The following is a 22,235-nucleotide window of genomic DNA, read 5'->3' as shown; positions in this document are numbered from 1 at the left end:
AAACATGGCAGAAAATGTGTGTGTTTTGTGGTTGAAATGATGCAAAGAACATGTATGTGTGCAAGTGTAATGGTAAAGCAAAGAAACATGGCAGCAAACCCACATGCAAAGTGGAAGAAAAGCACACGGCATGGGCAGAAAATTGGTGTGTTTTGTGGTTGAAATGATGAAGCATGTGTGTGTAAATGTAAAGGGGAAACATGACAACTCACACCCACACAAGCTGCACATGCAAAGGAAATGGAGTGGTCCTCTCTCAAGCCTATAAATACCACCTCCCATATTCATCAAAGAAAACATATTTGGATCCCTTACCTTAGCCGCACCTCTCCATCACCATTCTCTAAAAATTCAGCCAAACACCACCCCTAGCCACACCACCCATCAACCCTAAACGTTTCCATACCATTCCCCATCCATTCTACACCATAAAAACCACCCAAAACCTGTTCTAAATCTCTTATGCCGTGACTATTGCAAGGAAGGAAGGAGAAGGAACATCTTGTGCCGTGCCTATGCCTAAGCCTTGGGAGTGTTGGAGCGTTTCTAGGTGTTTTCTATCTTTGATTTCAATGTTTAATTTAAGTTATCTTTGTGTAATTGCGAGCATGAGGAACTAAACCCCTCTTAGTTAGGGGGTGATTCGAAACTATGTTCATGCTTGCAATATGATTTGATTACATCCAGTTGTGATTCATAAGTTGTGAATTCAATTTACTTATCCGTTCGTATAAAAACTGATTTGTGTATGTTGGTTGAGAGTGCACGCTTAATTTTCATGCATGAATTTGACACTAGAATATAAGGGAGTTTCACCTAATCGTTATGAACTTATATTCACAAGTAGTGAAGGTTGCTAGTCACAATCACGTTAAGTAAATTCCTGGCATAAGTTTCATGCAAATCATAGTAATGAGTGCCTCGTCAATGCTTATGTTTTTCATAGAACTTAATGATTCTTGCTTGTATCTCTATTATGCAATTCATGTAGGGAACTTGTAGGGAATGTTTTAGGTTGTCGTATGCAATCATCTACCCAATAACTTGTGGAAAAACTGAGGGTTAATTAGTGCAATTCACGGTTAATTTGGGGCGTTGAGTATTCATAGTTTATCGAAAAGCAACTGGAAATCGTTTTGTATGCAAGTGTGACATGTGTGGAGAAGAACCTCCTAGCTAGCCTTCAATCCATAAGTTTCATTCAAATTCATTTACAATCTGTTTTGTTTTACAAAGTTTGTTTTGTTTTCAAATTCGTCAAGAACCAATCTCCCATTTATTTCAAAGTGTTAGATTAGTTAGTAATCACTTTAGTTTGTGTTTTTAAGTGTCTTGAGTCAAGTCATAACCCAATTTCGTCCAATTTAGTGTTAGGTGTTCAAAACTGCCCAGAAAGTGTTTTTAAGGCAGTTTTGAGTGTTTATTTGCTGTTTTGAATCTTTTTGTTTATCTTAGTATTTTAACGTATAGTTTTGCATTCTTTGAGTCTAGTTTAGTGTTTTAAACTTTGTTTTTACGTTTTCAAGTCAGTTTCCAAGTGATTTAGCAATCCCTCCTAATCCCCGGCCTAGAACAATCCCTACTTACATACTTTACTACATTTGATAAAAAGAGGGTTTAATTTGTGTGCTTATATATTTCGCATCAGTCTCTAAACGAGAAGTTTTCCTCACTCGGGAAGTTAAGGGAGCACTACCTCAACCTACATGCTTCACTCACAAAGCTTCAACATACAAGCTTCAACAAAAGGAAAAATTCAAATAACTTAGTGAAGAAGGCCTTGGTGTATTTAATACAATACGTTTAAATGAAGCAAAGCTTGTTTATTGATATCTCCGATAAGTTACAAATATGTACAAATACATGAATCAAAATAAACAAACAAGAGGGAGCCTTCACAAAGGTTGCTCAGGAGAAGTCTCAGCAGTTGGCAGAACCCTAGAAACCAGAAAGAGGAGGCACCAGAGGGTGATTTTTCGGAGCCTTAGTATTAGGCAGAACCTCGGAAGGAGGAGGCATCGAAGGTTGATCATTTGGAGCTTCATTACGCGGTATAGCCCCAGAAGACAAAGGCAATAAATGGCTTTGGAACAAACCCACAAACCTCTGATGATCAAGTAAAATCTAACCATCAGATTCCTGCAGCGGGTCGAGCTTCATCTTCATGTTTGTAGCATAGTCATGTGCGAGCCTATGCAACTGTTTATTCTCATGCTTGAGCCCTTTGATCTCCTATTTGAGACTTATCACTTCAGTCGCCAATGATTCAACTTGGCGAGTTCGAGCAAATAGGCGTTGGGCCATATTAGACACAGAACCTGCACACTAAACACTGAGAGCCAGAGAATCCTTAACAGCCAACTTATCAGACTGTTTGGAAAATAGTCTGTTATCTTTGGGAGTGAGAATGTTCCTGGCCACCACCGCAGCGGTCATATCATTTTTCATCACAGAGTCCCCAACGGTAAGAGGACCAGTAGGGGATAAGAAGGATGGGTGCCATATGTTGTCTTGAGAAGGCATGGCTGCCTCTTCACCAAAGTTTAAGTCAAAACGACGGTCGGATGGGCTAGACATTCTTATAAATGATGAAGGAGAAATGAGGTGCAATAAATCTCTGAAGTAAGGGGAAAATTCCTACAAGCAATAACTCTCTGAATGAACTCCTTGCACACAATTGGTGCCCTTATAAAAGATAGGGCAACAAGGTCGTTGGTTCAAAAATCGAAGAGGCACCACTCTCCGGATTCCGAAGAGGCACCACTCTCCGGATTTCAAAGAGGCACCACTTTCCACACGTAACATCAGTTTTTCGGGTACCACATATAACTTTGCCAAAGATCTCTGACAAAGTTTAGACACAGAATTTTGAAGGTCCAGCTACCCTACTATTACCTACAAGGGTAAAGGAACAACACCACTGCTTGATAACTAGAAAATCCTAATGTGTGTCAACCTCCGTGCTCCGTGGCAAGGCAGACTGGCAAAAATGCCCAACCTTTACTCACATTCGAGAAAACACTCCTAATAGGATTGCTTTCTCAAAAATCGAAGAGGCACCGTTATTTGAATCTTGAGAGCCAGATCCCCGACAGGATTGCTTGTTCGAAAATCGAAGAGGCATCACTCTCCGAACTTCGAGAGCCAGATTTCCTTGGATAAAGCTTGTTTGCAATCTTCACATGCAACATCAACTTTCCAGATACCACATACCATTTTTTCAAAGCGCTATGACAAAGTTAAAACATGTGAAGCTTGCAGCTCCCACTACATTGCTATGACCAAGAAGGGTAAATGAATAACATTATTACTTGCTCAAAAATCGAAGAGGCACCGCCCTCCAAATCTCGAGAGCCAGACTCCCAACAGGATTACTTTCTAAAAAATCGAAGAGGCACTGCTCTTCGAATCTCAAGAGCCAGACTCCCAACATGATTGCTTTCTCAAAAATCGAAGAGGAACCGTTCTCCGAATCTCAAGAGCCAGACTCCCAACAGGATCGCTTTCTCAAAAATCGAAGGGGCACCGTTCTCCAAATGTCGAGAGCCAGATCCCCGACATGATTGCTTGTTCGAAAACCAAAAAAACATCGCTCTCTGAACTTTGAGAGCCAGATTTCCTTGGATAAAACTTGTCTGCAATCTTCACACGCAACATTAGCTTTCCAGATACCACATACCACTTTTTCAAAATGCTCTGACAAAGTTAAAACACGTGAAGCTTACAGCTCCCACTACATTGCTATGACCAAAAAGGGTAAAGGAATAGCATTACTACTTTTTGTTAGGGAGACTCCTATATATGTCGACATCCATCCTCCACGGACAAGCAGACCTGTAAAAATGCTCAACCCTTCCTCATATCTGAGAGGGCACTCCCAACGAAGCCTTTCAAAATACCTAGCTTTCTTCCCTCTCAATAATACCTATGCAAACCAGCCACACCAGAGTAAGAGTATCTCATATCATCAGGATCAAAAACAAAAGTATCCCATATCATGCTTTTTCCCTGTCTTTTCCTTTACCCTTGTTCTTACCTGCAAGACAAGGAGAAAAAGAGCAATCAGTCAGCACTTGGAATCAAGCTTCCGGTCAGAAAAGACACCACATTTGCCTGAGGAACGGATAGGGCAAGTGAGAAGGATACAAGGAAGCATGTGGAGACAAGCGCAATAAAACACATGCCGATTCATCTATTACTTCGTCAACAACAAAAGTATCCCATATCATTAAGGTCGAACGCACTCTTGATTTGATGGACTTGTTTTGACCCTCAAATTCTTGAGTCGGCCTTATACTCTGGAGGAAACCAGAAAACCTTCCAGCCCAGTTCAAGAATAAGCCTGTGGAAAGTTACTTCTTCAAAAGCAAAAGTGTTTCATATCATCTCTTCTCCATTTGCTCCTCCTTATCCTTGTTGCTGTTTACGACACAAGGAGAAGGAGAACAATCAACCGGAAGCCGAAGTCGAACCTCCGATCCAGGTTGCTTGCTTGGAAGTCTGATTGCTTACCTTGTCTGTTACCTCTTTCGGCAAATCTCTTAGCTCGGTAACTTGGGGGACTCCTACTATAGGGTTTTGTATCGCACTTGACCAAGCTCGAAACTACAAGTAAGCTTCAAGTGAAATTGATACATTACCTTGTGCACTTCATCGGTTAAAGATACCACCCCTGGATGAAGGAAAAATACTTCCAGAGAAGATGCCACATCTATGTATGAGACACATAAGGCAAGTGAAAATGATACCGCACTTCGGTACTTAGAAGTTTCGTGATTACTCAATGGCTTAGATCTTGCAAGTCCCCAACCGAGGAGCTTCCCTCACTCAGGAACTTAGGGGAGCACTGTTTGTACCATACTTGACCAATCCCGAAACTACTGAGCACCGGTCAACGTTATACTATTAAGGACCCAGAAGAGTTTCCCTCCAACCAGGAGGCCAATCACAGCGCGACACGTGTCGACATCAGAAGCCAATCATAGCGCGACACGTGTCAATGTCAGAATGAAACTAGAAACTCTCTTCTATAAATAGAGATCATTCTCTCACAATATTTCCTAATGTCATTTGTACTAAATCATTCACTAGTACTCACTAAAGGAGAGCTTGAACCTATGTACTTGTGTAAACCCTTCACAATTAATGAGAACTCCTCTACTCCATGGACGTAGCCAATCTGGGTGAACCACGTACATCTTGTGTTTGCTTCCCTGTCCCTATCCATTTACATACTTATCCACACTAGTGACCGGAGCAATCTAGCGAAGGTCACAAACTTAACACTTTCTGTTGTACCAAAGTCTTCGCCGATTTTGTGCATCAACATAGTGAAAAGTGAGGATTTTGTTTTAGTGTTTTAGATAATCTGAAGGAATATGTAGATACCATGATTTGGGGTTGCTTTCTTAAACCATGATAAAGCAGTCCAAGTAATTTAACATAGATATCATTTTTTATGTAATGCATGTGTATATGAAATGTTAAGACAATAATATATCATGTGATTTAAAATTCAAAGAGAGACAATGAACCGCGTTTGATATTTTGTTTGTCTTGATTCGTTTAAATTTGGGCATTTTTCAGTTGGATTCATGGGGTTTTCTTAAGCTTTCAAGATTTTAGTTTTTATCAAGAAATTTTGGGTTTCATTTATTTTTCAAACTAGACACTTTTTTGTTAAGATTTTCTTTATATTTCAGTAAATGATTGCTTCTTTACCCGTAAATTTGACTTCTGTAAATTTCTAGGTTGTTCAAAACCCGCAGCGAAGCACGGGCAATTTTTCTAGTAACTCTAAAGTTCAAAGGAACAGCTCCCATTTATGGGGAAATTCCTTATCCTCCGAACTCTGTTCATTTGTTTTCAATATCAGCTCTCCATAAAAAAAATTCTAGAACGCACCGGTTTATGAGATTCACTGCTTGAATCAAGAGCGGAATTTTCATGCTCTAATCCAAATATTCTGTCTAGCAGCTCTAGACGTTGATAAAACCGGAGCATCGTATACACTCATGTAACATAGAGAATTAAAATCAAATAAAAACTATTCAATCACAATCTGTATTTGACAATCTTTAATTTTTACATCACATCACAACAAACAAATAACGGGTATGACCATATCGACTACAAAACTCAAGAGTATCCTATCTTCCAGAGCAGCGGAGCACCAATGAATTTTTGATCGATTAATTTAAACTTCATACGTACAATACAACTACAAGTACCTGTCTTCCATGCAAGTTCGGTTTTTTCACATTTATTACGAAGGAAATCAGGTGGTAGATTGTTTGGCAAACTATGATATTGATCATGTTGGGGTTCATTGGTGGGATTCTTGTCTGTTGTGTTCAGTTGCGGCTTTTGTTCATAATCTTCCAAATTTTTGTTTCTCTTAGAAGTTCTCTTAATTGATTTTTTATTTCTAATAATTTTCTTCTTGTTTGGATTTGTCTTCATGTCCCCTCTAACTTATTGTAGCTTTACTTTTTCTTTAATATATTTTCACAATAATATTTTTTTTTATGATAGCTTCTTTAATATATTTTCACAATAATTTTTTTTAATGATAACAATACTGGAGTGGATGTATCATTATTGTTTTAATTAAAAAAAATTGACCTTACAACCGAGTAAAATCTCCTCTGCTAACCGAATACCCATCTCGGACAAACCGATTCTGAAGGAAAAATTTTGTCCTAGCTAAGAACAAGTAAGAACATTTGAATACATATGCAAACTATTAACATTTTAAAGTAGGCATGCATTCAAAAACAATTCCTAAAACCCATGACTTTCAAAGCCTAGTATATGGTGAACCAATAAACTCTTTAACAACATTAAAGAGAAGTAAAGATTTAGAGTTTCTTTACTCTTGAAGCTCATCCTTGTTTACACAAGGGATTCACCCAAGTGGAGGGCCTTCAAGTCACCTCCAAGCTCCTTGGATATTGCTTGTGATTTCCTTCTCCTTGTGTGCTCCTTTGGTCCTTGAGGATGAAAGGAAAGGATCTCCAAAAACACCAAAGATTTGGTGTCTCTAAGTCTCCACACCAAGGGTTAAGTGTGAAGATGAAATGGATGACTTAGAGAAGAAAAGATTGCTAGATTAATCTCTCTAAGTGGCCGGCCTCTTTAGAGAAAATGAGAGAAAGTGTTTCACCTCATTTCACCAAGAAAAACCCTAATGAGAAATAAAACTATAAAGTTCCTTTTATACTTCATTTCAAGTGAGTGGCAAACTTGTAATTAATCCAAGCTTGCCCATTCACCCTAATGGCCGGCCATATTAATGTTATTGGGCTATTTGCCCATTTTGTTTTAGTTGTCGTACAACTTAAACATAATGGGCCTTTTGGACCAAAACGCTTTTGGGCCTCGAAACCCAAAACCAACATATCCTTTCGTAAAATTAATTAAATAATTAATTAATGTTGACCATTCTTCAATTAAACCATTTAATTGCATATCCATTTCATTTAATTTCTTCACTATCACCCTTACTCGGTGTACGATCCATTAGGTTCCAATTAGCGAGGTAGTGGGCGATTATTACTCTTAACGATCGATTGCGAATTGAAACCACATTTCAATTCTCCCTTTTATGATTAGTGTTGCCTAATCATTAGGGCTTCCACAAACCATGAGTGACACCTAACAGTATGTCATGGTTACCCAAGCTAAGTAGAATTGGTTGGAGAACCTATCCAGTTACAACTACAATGCAATACGGTCCTTCTCTAATACAATACTCTTAATCACATTGTTTGAATGATAGTTTGTTTCATGTCTACTATCCAATGCGATACTTCTCTATATGATTCCCTTGAATATGATTTGGAACAACTTCCTAAGTCATATTCATTTGCTTTGGCCAAAGACTTTAGAATCATATCTTAGAGTATTCTCCTTCCACCATGGAAGGTTAGAGATCCCTTGTTGTGCATTCATATGCCTACACGACTAGATAGTTTGACCCCAACAATGCCGTGGACACTCCGATGGAATGCCGTTGAATGATCAAAGATCAAGGACCTAACCATTAGACATCTATGATGCCTCAGGTCAAAGGACTACTTTGCATATTGCAACTTTCGAGTTCTTACATGACATGTATGTTCGAACTCCTTTTTAAACGTTGTTCAGTGTACTCGATTACTCTTTCGAGCACCTATGTGTTTGTCTTAGTGTCCAACACCAAATGACTTGAGACTAGTCATGCTCACGCTTGAGTCAACATAACACATACTAACCTTAGCGGATTGTCAATGGCCAATTGGCAATCCTATGGCTAGGAACGTTTTAGGAATGAACATAAGAGAATGGTCTCGATAATCTAACTCACTTAGATCACTTGTCTCTTAGATCAAATACATCCCTAGGATTCCCTTATTGCTTAAACACATGATACAATAAATAGTGATTAACAATAAGCTTTGCCCTTCATTAAACATATAAAAGTTTAATACATTAAGTATTCCAAAAAGCTATTACATCAAATGAGTGGCTTTGTGGGCATACTTCCAACAATCTCGCACTTGCACTCAAAGCCATCCTCCCATGTATCTAATACCCATCTTTTCCATATGACGGTCAAGTTGGATTTGAGACATTGGCTTTGTCAGTAGATCTGCTACGTTATCGGCTGAAGCAACTTTGAGAATGTTGACTTTCCCTTCGGCATCATATCTTCTAATGATATTAAAGCGCCTGTCAAAATGCTTGTTCTTTTGATGTGCCCTGGGTTCCTTGGCTTGAGCTATTGCCCCACTATTATCACAGTACAAATTTACTGGTGATGTAATGGTTGGAACCACCCCAAGTTCAGTGATGAACTTCTTCATCCAGAACGCTTCTTTGCCGGCTTCAGCTGCAGCGACATATTCAGCCTATGTTGTGGAATCAGCAATTACACTCTGTTTGTTGCTCTTCCAACTGACAGCCCCACCATTCAGAGTGAATACATATCCGGAGTTGGAACTTCTATCATCGACGTCAGATTGGAAATCTGCGTCTGTATAGGCTTCCACTCGCAACTCTGCTGCTCCTCCATAAACTAGGAACATGTCCTTAGTTCTTCTTAAGTACTTAAGGACCGTCTTGACAGCTGCCCAGTGTTCTGGTCCTGGGTTAGATTGATATCGACTAGTAATGCTCACAGCATATGTGATATCAGGCCTTGTGCATATCACGGCATACATGAGACTCCCTATGGCGGAAACACAAGGAATCATATTCATTTGCCGTATCTCTTCAGGAGTCTTAGGTTCCATGGACTTAGAAAGGTGAATTCCATGTCTCACAGGAAGAAAACCTTTCTTAGATTGTTCCATCTGGAACCTACTTAGAACCTTATCAATGTACATAGATTGGGATAATCCAATTAATTTTCTGGATCTATCACGATAGAGCTTTATCCCAAGTACATAAGATGCATCTCCTAAATCTTTCATGTGGAAGGTTTTGGACAACCACACTTTTACAGAAGAAAGTATTGCAGTGTCATTCCTGAATAGTAATATGTCATCTACATATAACACTAGGAATACTACTGTTTCCCCAACGACCTTTTGATAAACACAATTGTCGTCTTCATTTTGAGTAAAACCAAACGTTTTGATTTCAGTGTCGAAACGAATGTTCCAGCTCCTGGAGGCTTGCTTAAGTCCATAAATGGACCTTTGAAGCTTGCATACCTTAGTCTTTTCAGACTTGGACACGAAACCTTCGGGTTGAGTCATATAGAGCTCTTCATCTAGGTAGCCGTTCAGAAAGGCCGTCTTCACGTCCATTTGCCATATCTCATAATCATGGTACGCAGCTATAGCAAGCAAAATCCGAATGGACTTAATCATGGCTACAGGAGAGAAGGTTTCTTCATAGTCAATCCCTTCTCGTTGCCTGTAACCCTTGGCTACTAGTCTAGCCTTATAAGTCTCCACGTTCCCATCAACGCCTATCTTCCTCTTGAAGACCCATTTGTTTCCAACAGGTACAATACCTTCTGGATGGTCTACAAGAGTCCAGACCTGATTTTGATACATGGAATCCATCTCGGATTTCATGGCCTCTTGCCATCTCTTTGAATCAATGTCGGACATTGCTTCAGTGTAGTCCCTAGGGTCCTCCTTTGTGTCATTGTCACCTAGAAGGTGCAATTCCGCAAAGTCATTGTCTAAGCCATACCTCTTAGGTGGCTTACTAACCCGTTCAGATCTACGTGGAGCTAGGGGTTCAGGAACAGGGTTGTCAATATGTCGAGTGCTTGTTTGTGGTTCATTATTAATCTCATTAATTTCCATCTCTTTGCTTATAGTTCCTTTGAGAACAAATTCGTTCTCTAGAAACTTAGCAGTTCTGGCGACAAAGACTTTCTGGTCGTTTGGATGGTAGAACTCATATCCCATAGTTTCTCTAGGATATCCCACAAAATAGCATCTTACTGATCTCGCTTCAAGCTTAGTAGCTTCAAGCTTCTTGACATATGCTTCACAACCCCAAATCTTAACATGATTAAGACTTGGCTTTCTTCCATGCCATATCTCATAGGGTGTTTGTGAAACTGACTTGGAAGGTACTTTATTAAGCAAGTAAGCTACTGTATATAGAGTGTATCCCCAGAATGTTACTGGTAGATCAGCGGAACTCATCATAGAACGAACCATGTTCATCAAGGTTCGATTTCTCCTTTCAGAAACTCCATTAAGTTGTGGAGTTCCCGGTGGAGTCCGCTGTGATATTATTCCACACTCTTTGAGATAATCTAGGAACTCATTACTCAGATATTCACCCCCTCGATCCGATCTTAGGATCTTTATTTGTTTCCCAGTTTGCTTCTCAACTTCATTCTTGAATTCTTTGAACCTTTCAAAGGATTCTGACTTGTACTTCATAAGATACACATAGCCAAACCGAGAGTGATCGTCGGTGAATGTGATATAGTAGGAGAAGCCTCCTCTCGACATAGTAGACATAGGTCCACATACGTCAGTGTGGATTAACCCTAGAATTTCAGTGGCACGCTTTCCTTTTCCAGTAAATGGAGATTTGGTCATCTTCCCTTTCAAGCAACATTCACAAGTACCCATCTGGTCATTACCTAATGGGCGGATATATCCGTCTTTCGACATCTTGTGAATCTTATCAAGGTTCACATGTCCAAGTTTAAGATGCCACATCTTTTCTTGGTTAACTTCTTCTCTAGCCCTTTTGGGTTTTGAGGTATTCTCGCCTGCAATACAGTGCATCCCACTATTCGTCTCTAGGTGAAAAAGTCCCTCTATCATGTTACCATGAGAGATAATACGACCGTTCAAGTATAAAGTGCAACTCATTTTGTCAAACAATACTGAGTGCCCATCTCATAAAAGCTTAGAGATGGAAATTAAATTCTTTATACATGAAGGAAAATATAAACAATTTTTAAGTTCCAGGACTTCCCCAGAGGGTAGGTTAAGCATGTAGGTGCCTATTGCTTTTGTAGAGATTTTAGTGCCGTTCCCAACTCGCACAACCATCTCCCCATTGTGCAGTGATTTGCTCCCCGCTAGTCCCTGCATCGTATTACAGATATGTTGACTAGCGCCTGAATCAAATATCCAGGAATTGGAGCTCACTGTAAAAGCACTCTCTATGACAGAAATAGTCTTTTCAAAAGTTCTTGTCATAAGGCTCGCAATGCGCACCTTGTATTTCTTCTTCCAACGTTCATCCTTTCCACAATGAAAGCATGTTCCTTTGGATTTCTTTGCCTTCTTCTTATGCAACCTTTTCCTTGTGTTTGCATTCTCACTCCCACTGTCCATTTTGAAACCTTTTTCAAATTTACAGCACATGTCAATCATCTTGTTTAAAGAATGATCGAATCTATTCACTTTTTAGTTTACAATAAACTTAGTGAAATCATCTGAGAGAGATGCAAGGAAAAAGTCTTGGGCCATTTTCCCATCGATGGAAGTTCCTAAACTTTTAAGATCTTTAAATATCTTTTCCATCTTTTGTCCATGTTTATGGACCGATGTCCCCTTTGCCATTTTGGCATTCATTAGACTACAAACATTTGAGAATCGTACATTACTAGTCTCAATGTCATGCATCTTATGCAAACTTTCAACCATGGCACAAGAAGTGTCCATGTGCTTATGTAGCTTCATAAGCTCCTCACTAAGTAAAGTAAGGATTAAGCATTTAGCTTGTAAATCATCCTCATAGTGTCTAACATAATTTTGACACTCCTCATTTGAAGCTAGTTTCGTAGGAGGTATATGAGGAGGGGATTGCTTAAGCACATACAATATGTCTTTCACCTTTGAGACATTCTCAATGTGGCGATACCAAGCAAGGAAACGTTGGCCCTTAAGGCCCTTTTTGTCAAGTATAATGGTGGGTATAATTTTAGGCATGTCGTTAACTACATAACATAACAGAAATCGTATTAGATTGTTTGTTTAAACCTATTTGATTGGGTCTTTGAATCAAATAGTACCACCCACTATTTTTGGCAAATTCCACATCCCTCAATAGAATTCGAGAGTTATATTGAACTCTTAGCGGGGTATGGGAGACTCACCATTACCAAGCCCACCTCACGATGATACGATGTTGGCTAGCAAAAATAATGATGAGAGAATAACGCATTATTCATTTACAACCTTTTGTAATTACCCATCCGTTTGGCCTCTAGAGAATGTTGCCTTACGATGATACGATGTCGGCTCCATTGCACTTAGTTTAAGTTATTCCCACCATGCTTAGTTTGTGAAGGGGTTCAAGAATAGCCTCACGATGATACGATGTCGGCTATCCTCGTTGCCTACACTCACCTCATCATATGTTTATGGACTCCTCCTGGATGTAAGCACATACTTTGAACTCCCCCATGATAGGGTGAAGCCGGTGCATGAGTCACAAACGATTGGAGCCCACCACGGTGGAAGGCCTACGAAGAGATGTTCAAAACATCTCTCGCTTATCAACTTAATATTCGTTTGTCGAGGGAGTAGTTTTGGGCTACATCAAAATCATTTTAATCATATTAAAAGAACATGGTACTATCACAACTATTGGTCCAAGTTAATATGAATTTAGTAGTTTATAATACTCCCACTATTTCGAAGAAATAAGTGAGACTATATGGAACTACTAACGAATGCATTGCATCCTCATATGGACTATATAGTCATATTAGGTTTTAGGATGATTATTGATGTGAAATATATAAGCACACAAATTAAACCCTCTTTTTTGACAATTGTAGTATAGATGTAAGTAGGATATCGTTCTAGGCCAGGGATTAGGAGGGATTGCTAATCTATTCTAAATTAATTTAAAAATATTAAACATGACTCAAGGACACAAAACTAGGCTAAAAACTCTAATAACTCGAAGCACACTTAGGATGACTCAAAATAATGAAAACAATCAAATTAGACACTAGGAACTGCAATGGACGGAAATTGAATTAAAAGACTAACAACAATGAAAACTAACTAAATAATATAATTTAATAATGGGGGGGTTTGGTTTTGACGAGAAGTAAATTAAACTTAAATAAATTACAGAATTGACAAAAACATGAAATTAAGGTGAAAGGATAGGTGATAGACTAGCTAGAGGGTTCTTCTCCACACATGACACATATGCAACCTAAATTGATTTTCAGTTGTTCTTTCAATAAATTGTAAATCTCAATACTTCAGATTAACCGTGAACAGCACTTTTTTAATCTTCAAGTTTTCCTTAAGTTATTGAATTGGACGGAAAAACGCATACAACAATTCAAAACATTCTTCAAAAGTCCCCTACGTGAAAAGCACAATAGAGATACAATCAAAGATCATTAAACTTTGTGAAAACTATAAGCATTGACGAGGCATTCGTAACTATGAAAAACATGATACTCTTGCCAAGAATTCACTTAACACGATTGTGACTAGCAACCTTCACTACTTGTGAATATAAGTTCATAACGATTAGGTGAAATTCACTTATATTCTAGCATCAAATTCATGCATGTAAATTAAGTATGCATTCTTAATCGACATACAAAAATAAGTTATCAATCAAGCAGTTAAGCAAATTAAATCACAACTCAGAAATCACAACTGAAGGTAATCAATTCATATTACAAATATATACATGGCTTTGAATTAACCTCTAGCCAAAATAAATTTAGTTACACATTATTATCAAATTAAACCAAAAGTAAAACATGAGTTTGAGAAGATAAAACCAAGAAAAATGGTGTGAAACTTTGCTCTGTGTTGCTCCCTTTGCTGCTGGTCTCTGCCCCCTCTGATTTCTGCCCTCTGACCTCATTTTCTGCGTCTCTCCTCCTTATTTTTTTTCTGCCTTTCGTTTTTCCAGGCTGCAAAGGCAGCTTGTCTCTTCTCTCCCCCTATCACGCCTATTCACTCCTGTCAGTTTCTTTTATTTTTTTATTATTTTCTTTCCGCGCCTGGCAAGTCCCTCACTTCCCTCTGCCCTCTTAGCCCTCCTGGCCCTTTTTTTTTTTCTCACTGTCGCGCTGCCAAGGGCAGCTGTCCTTCCCAACGCTGCCAAAGGCAGCTTTCCTGCTTGTTTTCTTCCCAGCTCTCTGTTCTTTCTTTTATTTCTATCTCTTTTATTCTTCTCCCCCGCTGTCTCCTTGGATTCTTCTTCTGCTCTCCTTTCCGCGTTCCCTCTCCCCGTCTCTTCTTCTTTTCTGTTATGCCACAAAACATGAAACATCATCATGATTTATCATTATTATTTCTTTTATTGATTTTATTTAAAAGCTGATCTACACAGACAGGTTTGACGAATTTATTACATAAAATTTCACTTGTTCTATTTTTATTTTCTTTGCATAACAAATCCTATAAACACAAAAATAACGCAAATAGCTCAAAAATATAAGGAACTAACTAAGAAAAGATGAGTGAATTCGAAGTAAAAATATATATAAATATGATCCAATCAATTATGAACCGTTTAATTTGATCCAACACGAGCCTTGTGTTGGACCTTGGGTGTAAGGTAGATAGTTGTTGATTTTAGTTACGCGTTTAATCCAATTAAACCGTTATTTCCTATTGAGCGTTGGACCCAACTATTTCATTTTGCATACAATTAAACAAAAGGAATACATAAAATAATAAGAAGGGCTTATGCCCTTTTACAACACAAATGATGGACTTATGTCCATTTACAACAAATTGAATTAATCAAATTACATTCAAATCTACACTACCAAACCCAAACATTCATAATGTAAAGCGGCCAATCACATAGCTCAATTATCGAGGCCTTTGGTTCATAATCACAATTTTCTCAATTAATCACATTAACTAAGAAAGCAACTTAAACAATTGGTTTTTGGATCCATAGAATTGATTTAAATGGAACTAAATGAAATGAAAATCCAATTCTCATTAAAGAGACAAAACAATTTTGTTCTCATTTTATTTGGGCCAAAAGGAAACTATGACCACAACAATTGGGCCATAATGCAAATACAAAAACTTTTGGGGTCACTTTGTAAAAACACAATAGTCCACAACTTCATGTAATTACAACTAGATCCCAAAATTTTATTAATGTAAAAACATCATTAAAGGATCAAAACAATTCGTCCTTTAGAGCTTTTGGGCCTTAACGTAAAAACGTAAACTTTTGGGCCAAAGTGCAAATACACAAAAGTATCAAAACTTTATGTAATTGCATAAAAGACCCCAAAAGTACCCCCACTAGGGGGTGGCCGGTTTTAGGAGTGTGAATGAGTGTGAAAGGGATTTTATGCAACTTGATTTTGGTGGGTGAGGTAAAGGTGAAATTGATGGTTTGTAAGAAAATGTTTTGTAAAACATTAATGAGTTTAGAAAAACATTAAAGCCAAAATTAATGTTTCACCAATAACTTTCACCCATCAAAATTAAACCAAAACTTTATGAAAAACATAAAACTTTTGAATCAAAACTTCAAAACCTTTTTGTTCTTGGCAAGAACTTCAAGAACATTGAAGAACACCATGAAAGCTCATAATAGCTCCATGAATGTTTTCATTCACCAAAACTCAATTTTTCACCACTCAAAAGAGGGCTAATATCCTAGGGTACTTAGGGGTTCCAAAAGTCACCTTAAAACCATTTTAACAAGACAAACATGAACCCAAAAAATCACCCTAAGGATTTGGCCGAATTTCCAAAACACATGGCACCAAATTTTAGTTCCAATATTCATGCTTAAATGAAATACATCTACAACATTTGAGATGCTAAATTTTCTAGCAAAATTTATATATTCAAAAGCAAGAACAAAGCTTGTAACATTTACAACATTTAAATCACAAATCATGAAAATCACAAAACCCAAAAGGATTCACCATAAACTAGGCCTAGGCTCTGATACCACTTGAAGGAAAAATTTTGTCCTAGCTAAGAACAAGTAAGAACATTTGAATACATATGCAAACTATTAACATTTTAAAGTAGGCATGCATTCAAAAACAATTCATAAAACCCATGACTTTCAAAGCCTAGTATATGGTGAACCAATAAACTCTTTAACAACATTAAAGAGAAGTAAAGATTTAGAGTTTCTTTACCCTTGAAGCTCATCCTTGTTTACACAAGGGATTCACCCAAGTGGAGGGCCTTCAAGTCACCTCCAAGCTCCTTGGATATTGCTTGTGATTTCCTTCTCCTTGTGTGCTCCTTTGGTCCCTGAGGATGAAAGGAAAGGATCTCCAAAAACACCAAAGATTTGGTGTCTCTAAGTCTCCACACCAAGGGTTAAGTGTGAAGATGAAATGGATGACTTAGAGAAGAAAATATTGCTAGATTAGTCTCTCTAAGTGGCCGGCCTCTTTAGAGTAAATGAGAGAAAGTGTTTCACCTCATTTCACCAAGAAAAGCCCTAATGAGAAATAAAGCTATAAAGTTCCTTTTATACTTCATTTCAAGTGAGTGGCAAACTTGTAATTAATCCAAGCTTGCCCATTCACCCTAATGGCCGGCCATATTAATGTTATTGGGCTATTTGCCCATTTTGTTTTAGTTGTCATACAACTTAAACATAATGGGCCTTTTGGACCAAAACGCTTTTGGGTCCCGAAACCCAAAACCAACATATAAGCCCAATACGAACCTTTTGTAAAATTAATTAACTAATTAATTAATGTTGACCATTCTTCAATTAAACCATTTAATTGCATATCCATTTCATTTAATTTCTTCACTATCACCCTTACTCGGTGTACGATCCATTAGGTTCCAATTAGCGAGGTAGTGGGCGATTGTTACTCTTAACGATCGATTGCGAATTGAAACCACATTTCAATTCTCCCTTTTATGATTAGTGTTGCCTAATCATTAGGGCTTCCACAAACCATGAGTGACACCTAGCAGTATGTCATGGTTACCCAAGCTATGTAGAATTGGTTGGAGAACCTATCCAGTTACAACTACAATGCAATACGGTCATTCTCTAATACAATACTCTTAATCACATTGTTTGAATGATAGTTTGTTTCATGTCTACTATCCAATGCGATACTTCTCTATATGATTCCCTTGAATATGATTTGGAACAAACTTCCTAAGTCATATTCAATTGCTTTGGCCAAAGACTTTAGAATCATATCTTAGAGTATTCTCCTTCCACCATGGAAGGTTAGAGATCCCTTGTTGTGCATTCATATGCCTACACGACTAGATAGCTTGACCCCAACAATGCCGTGAACACTCCGATGGAATGCCGTTGACATGATCAAAGATCAAGGACCTAACCATTAGACATTTATGATGCCTTAGGTCAAAGGACTACTTTGCATATTGCAACTTTCGAGTTCTTACATGACATGTATGTTCGAACTCCTTTTTTATCGTTGTTCAGTGTACTCGATTACTCTTTCGAGCACCTATGTGTTTGTCTTAGTGTTCAACACCAAATGACTTGAGACTAGTCATACTCACGCTTGAGTCAACATAACACATACTAACCTTAGTGGATTGTCAATGCCCAATTGGCAATCCTATGGCTAGGAACGTTTTAGGAATGAACATAAGAGAATGGTCTCGATAATTTAACTCACTTAGATCACTTGTCTCTTAGATCAAATACATCCCTAGGATTCCCTTATTGCTTAAACACATGATACAATAAATAGTGATTAACAATAAGCTTTGCCCTTCATTAAACATATAAAAGTTTAATACATTAAGTATTCCAAAAAGCTATTACATCAAATGAGTGGCTTTGTGGGCATATTTCCAACAGATTCGTGGTCGAAATCTTCCTCTTGACGTCCAGAAATAACCCCACAGCCATGTCAGCAGCGAAGACTGGAAAGGAATTCACAATGCGCACGCCAAGTGCTTGACACGCAGCCAAGTCGACATGCTCAAGGCCTACGCTAAGGGCTCGTTTGTTTGACTGGATTAGGGAGGACTAGACTGGACTAGACTATAGTCTTTTGTTTAGTCTACACCAGGATTAGGTTTAATGGGCTTAGCACGGACTCACTGGGATTATACGCCTCCTTAGCCGTTCTTAACGAGGATCCTCAATTTTGGGCGGACTCGTAAGCCCGAGAAAACCACGAGAGATTTTCTGCGTCTTTCGTCATCGTCCTCATCTTTGCGTCTTCCCTCATCTGCATCTGCTCGCCCCCATCTACCTCGAGTTGTCTGGTAAACTTCGAATCTTCGATTTATTTCGTCGATTTGTGTTGCAGATCGTGATATTACTGAGCTTTATTTGATTTTGTTGTTTTGGGTTTGAGAAATTTTCAATCATAGACCTCTGCACTTGAACAAATTAGGGTTTTGATATTTAGGTGAAATTGAGAATAGAATTTGGGGTTTTCATAAGATGAGATGAAACTTGGGAACTTAGGATGCCAAAGTTGTCAAAATTGCAAGTCCTACCCACATTCTGTTTTCGTAGACTTATTTCGGACTAAAGTGAGCTCTCGGAGATAGGATGTTCGACTTAGTTACCCAGCAACGCAAAAACGGAAAGCTCACCTTTGAAGACTTAGTTATTGCAAAAGTAATTTTTTTTCCTTGAAAATCTTCTGAATTTTGCCCTTTTTGTTTCGTATTTTTGAGTTTTATCATATGCCCATTTGCTTTATTTTGCTTCCCTTTTTGTGGGTTTTCAGGTGATTTATGAGAAGGGAACGAAAGATGATACTGAAGAATTCATATATCAGTTGTTAGATGTATCCGGGGATGGCATTGTGGGAAGGTAGAATTGGAACTCCAACTTTATCGAGAATATATGATATAGATTCATATATTGATTGCAATTGGTTGAAGTATGTGGTTTTGTTAGACGTAACCAGTTGTTGTGTCCTGTAGTTTTGATTCTGTTGGTATGGTTTTAGTAAGTTTCACAGCATGATTTTCGTCAATTATGTGGAATAGAAACGCAACTAGCATTTGAATGATTTAAAGCTGATAGAAATAAGAACATTGTCTTAAAGTATGGCATTGTCGTATTACATGACTTGGGTTATACTTGTTACTGTGGCTTGCAATTCATAGGAGTATATGGGTGCTGTGTTAAGTAGTTTAGTTACTGTTGTTTACTTTAAGTTCACAGTGTCATATTTTTTTCAGATTCGTTGAATAAAAACGTACTAGTAGCCCCTTCAATAATTTAAAGTAAATAGAGATAAGAACATATGGCATATTGCATGACTTTGGTTTACTTCTTGTTGTGGCTGCAGTAAGGATGGAAGAGTTTCGTGATTTCTATTTATAATGTGATAAGAACTACGTCTTTGTATTATTTTATGTCTTGTCTGATGTGTATGATATTAGGAATTTAAATTCAGGTCAGATTTGGAATGTCTTCTAGGTGCAATGTTTGACAATATATTCAATATGGACAACCCTGAACGTGGATCAAGTGCACATCAGGGCAGTGTCGTTGTATTTCTTAATGCTGCAAAGTTTACTGAGCATGGGAGTCTTCCATGTGTGTACTGTGTGTGTGTGTGTGTGGGCGCGTGTGCTCTGTGTGTGTGTGCGCGCGTGCGTGCTCTGTGTGTCTGTGTGTGTACTGTGTGTGTGTGTGTGTGTGTGTGTGAAATTGTAAAGTTTTTGTAGAAGACACGTAGATAATAGATACACCTTATTGACATTTGGTTGAAAACGATTAAAAATGTGTTTTGGCAATGATAAATAATGATGATGATCTCTGCAATGTAGGATTAAGCACAATCATGCGCATACACAAAATGTGGGAGTGTTTAGGGCAATCAAATCGGAACTCAAGAAAGTGTTCGTCCAAAGGCTTTTAAGCGACAAAGCAAGCGGATGAATATATTATGTGGTGCCTTTTGACATGGATGTATTTTATTAATCGTACAATCTTAAGTTATGACTTATAACTTAGCTTTGCACTATGAAGTATTTTGGCTAATGTTAACTAGGATTTTGTAAATTATGGAGATTTACTTTGCAATGCTATACTATAGTTAACTGGCATTTTGTAAAATATCCTGGATGAAAGTTTAGTGAATGATGTTTTAAGAGTCAATTAATGGCAAATATTAACTTGTCACAAGTATCTTCTTATGTACTTGCATTTGTTGAAGTTGCATGTATTGGGCACTATTTTTTTTCTTCTTTTGGGTGATAGAGTTTAAACCAAGCTACATTTGCAGATTAAACTCAACTATTTATAAATAGTATGTCCCAATTGTATTAGCAGGTACTAGAAACAAAACAATTGTCTCTTTTTTTAAGATTCATAATATACATGGCAAAAATATGCTCCAATTAACCCATATCATGAGATTTGTATTCTATTACACAATGGCAAAAATTTGTTGGGCACATGTATTGGAGCTATTAAAATAGAACAATAATGTAGTCCTAATCTAAGCAAACACAAATTTGGTGAACAGTACTGTTTTCATTATCCTGTTTCTTAGTCCGACACTGCACCAAACGCTTCACTAAGTTAGTCCAGCTTAGTTTAGTCTAAGCCAATCCAGCTTAGTCCCTATAGCTAGTCCAGTACGAGACAGTCCGGTGCAACAAACGCATCCTAAGAGTAATTACGAGCTTCAAGGAAGGGAGCAATTGGAGGAGCTCGAGTGTGATGGGGTTCCGAGGGAGGAGGTGAGGTGACCTGGGCGGAGGTACAGGAGTTACAATTGAGTATTTATCATAAATAGCTAAATTTTAACATTTAATTTCATAAATGTTTGTTTCTATGAAAAAAATTCAAATATAACAAAAACCTTAGTTGAACGAACCCGTATACCCTCAAACGGTCAACTTAATTACACTTACCAAAAACACTTCCTGATCGTCTACAATTTGCGGACATGTTGTTCGAACTAGTAAGGTATATATCTTTTACAACCTCAACTTAAATGAAAGTCACCCCCTTCATCAACCAGTACTTTGTTATGTCAACCACGAATCTTAAAGTTGTCATATGGTGAACAAATTCGACTTACAATTCATAAAGTGTGCAACTTATTAGTAAATTTTGTTCAATTTATTGGAGAAATTCACTATGAATTCCTAACGATGTGTTTTATTTGGAACGAAGTGTCAAAGTATTGTGAAGAAAAGCTGTGCACTATCAATATGTCCATTTGCATCTTGTGTATAGACTTGGTGACACACCCCGACCAGAATCAGGGTATGCTGGCCGTCACGTGAGGCTAACGTAGCCATGTGCCCAGTGCAGAAGCAGAAAAGATAATAGGGAATACGAATAATTAAAACCAACTCATAGTAGTACTAGCTAAGATAAGTGCTAGAAAAGGTGTGAATACACAATCAGAGCGTGAGTAGCCTAAGTTCAGTCCAGAAAAATACTAATTAAACGACACCAAGAATGTCCTACATTATGATAGTTTGTCAGAACCTCCGTTCAATCCTCGTGAGCCACCAACAAACAAGCTTACCTAAAACCTGGAGGGGCGCAAAACAGAAAACGTGAGTGGGCAAAAACAAAGCTTTTCAAAACCATTTCATTTATCAAATGCTCTAACCCCTCACCGTAAAACATGTATAATTTTCCCAGAAATAGAATATAAATATATATGTATATATATATATATATTTATATATACAAATCATGCTTCACATAACCATAACATAAGTATGCCATGTCAAATATATAAAAGAATGAGTAACTCAGGTGACAATAATTTCATGGAAATAACATATTAGCCGGAACCCTTGCAAAGGTCTGTACGGCTGAATTTCATAGCTCATTAGTCA

General features: G+C 37.9%; 1 long non-coding RNA gene and 1 pseudogene across 1 annotated transcript; one reads left to right on the top strand and one right to left on the bottom strand.

Moving 5' to 3' along the window:
• Positions 1–21,327, bottom strand: part of LOC126601870 (glyoxylate/hydroxypyruvate reductase HPR3-like) — a 52,758-nt pseudogene extending 31,431 nt beyond the window's left edge.
• Positions 18,932–19,947, top strand: LOC126613795 (uncharacterized). Its single transcript, XR_007620196.1, has 3 exons — positions 18,932–19,032; positions 19,145–19,230; positions 19,809–19,947. It is a non-coding gene; the product is annotated as an uncharacterized LOC126613795 (long non-coding RNA).
• Positions 21,328–22,235: the final 908 nt, after the last annotated feature.

The sequence above is a fragment of the Malus sylvestris genome, chromosome 2, assembly GCF_916048215.2.
Source record: "Malus sylvestris chromosome 2, drMalSylv7.2, whole genome shotgun sequence".
NCBI classification, from domain to species: domain Eukaryota; kingdom Viridiplantae; phylum Streptophyta; class Magnoliopsida; order Rosales; family Rosaceae; genus Malus; species Malus sylvestris.
This window is presented reverse-complemented; position numbering and strand designations above follow the sequence as displayed.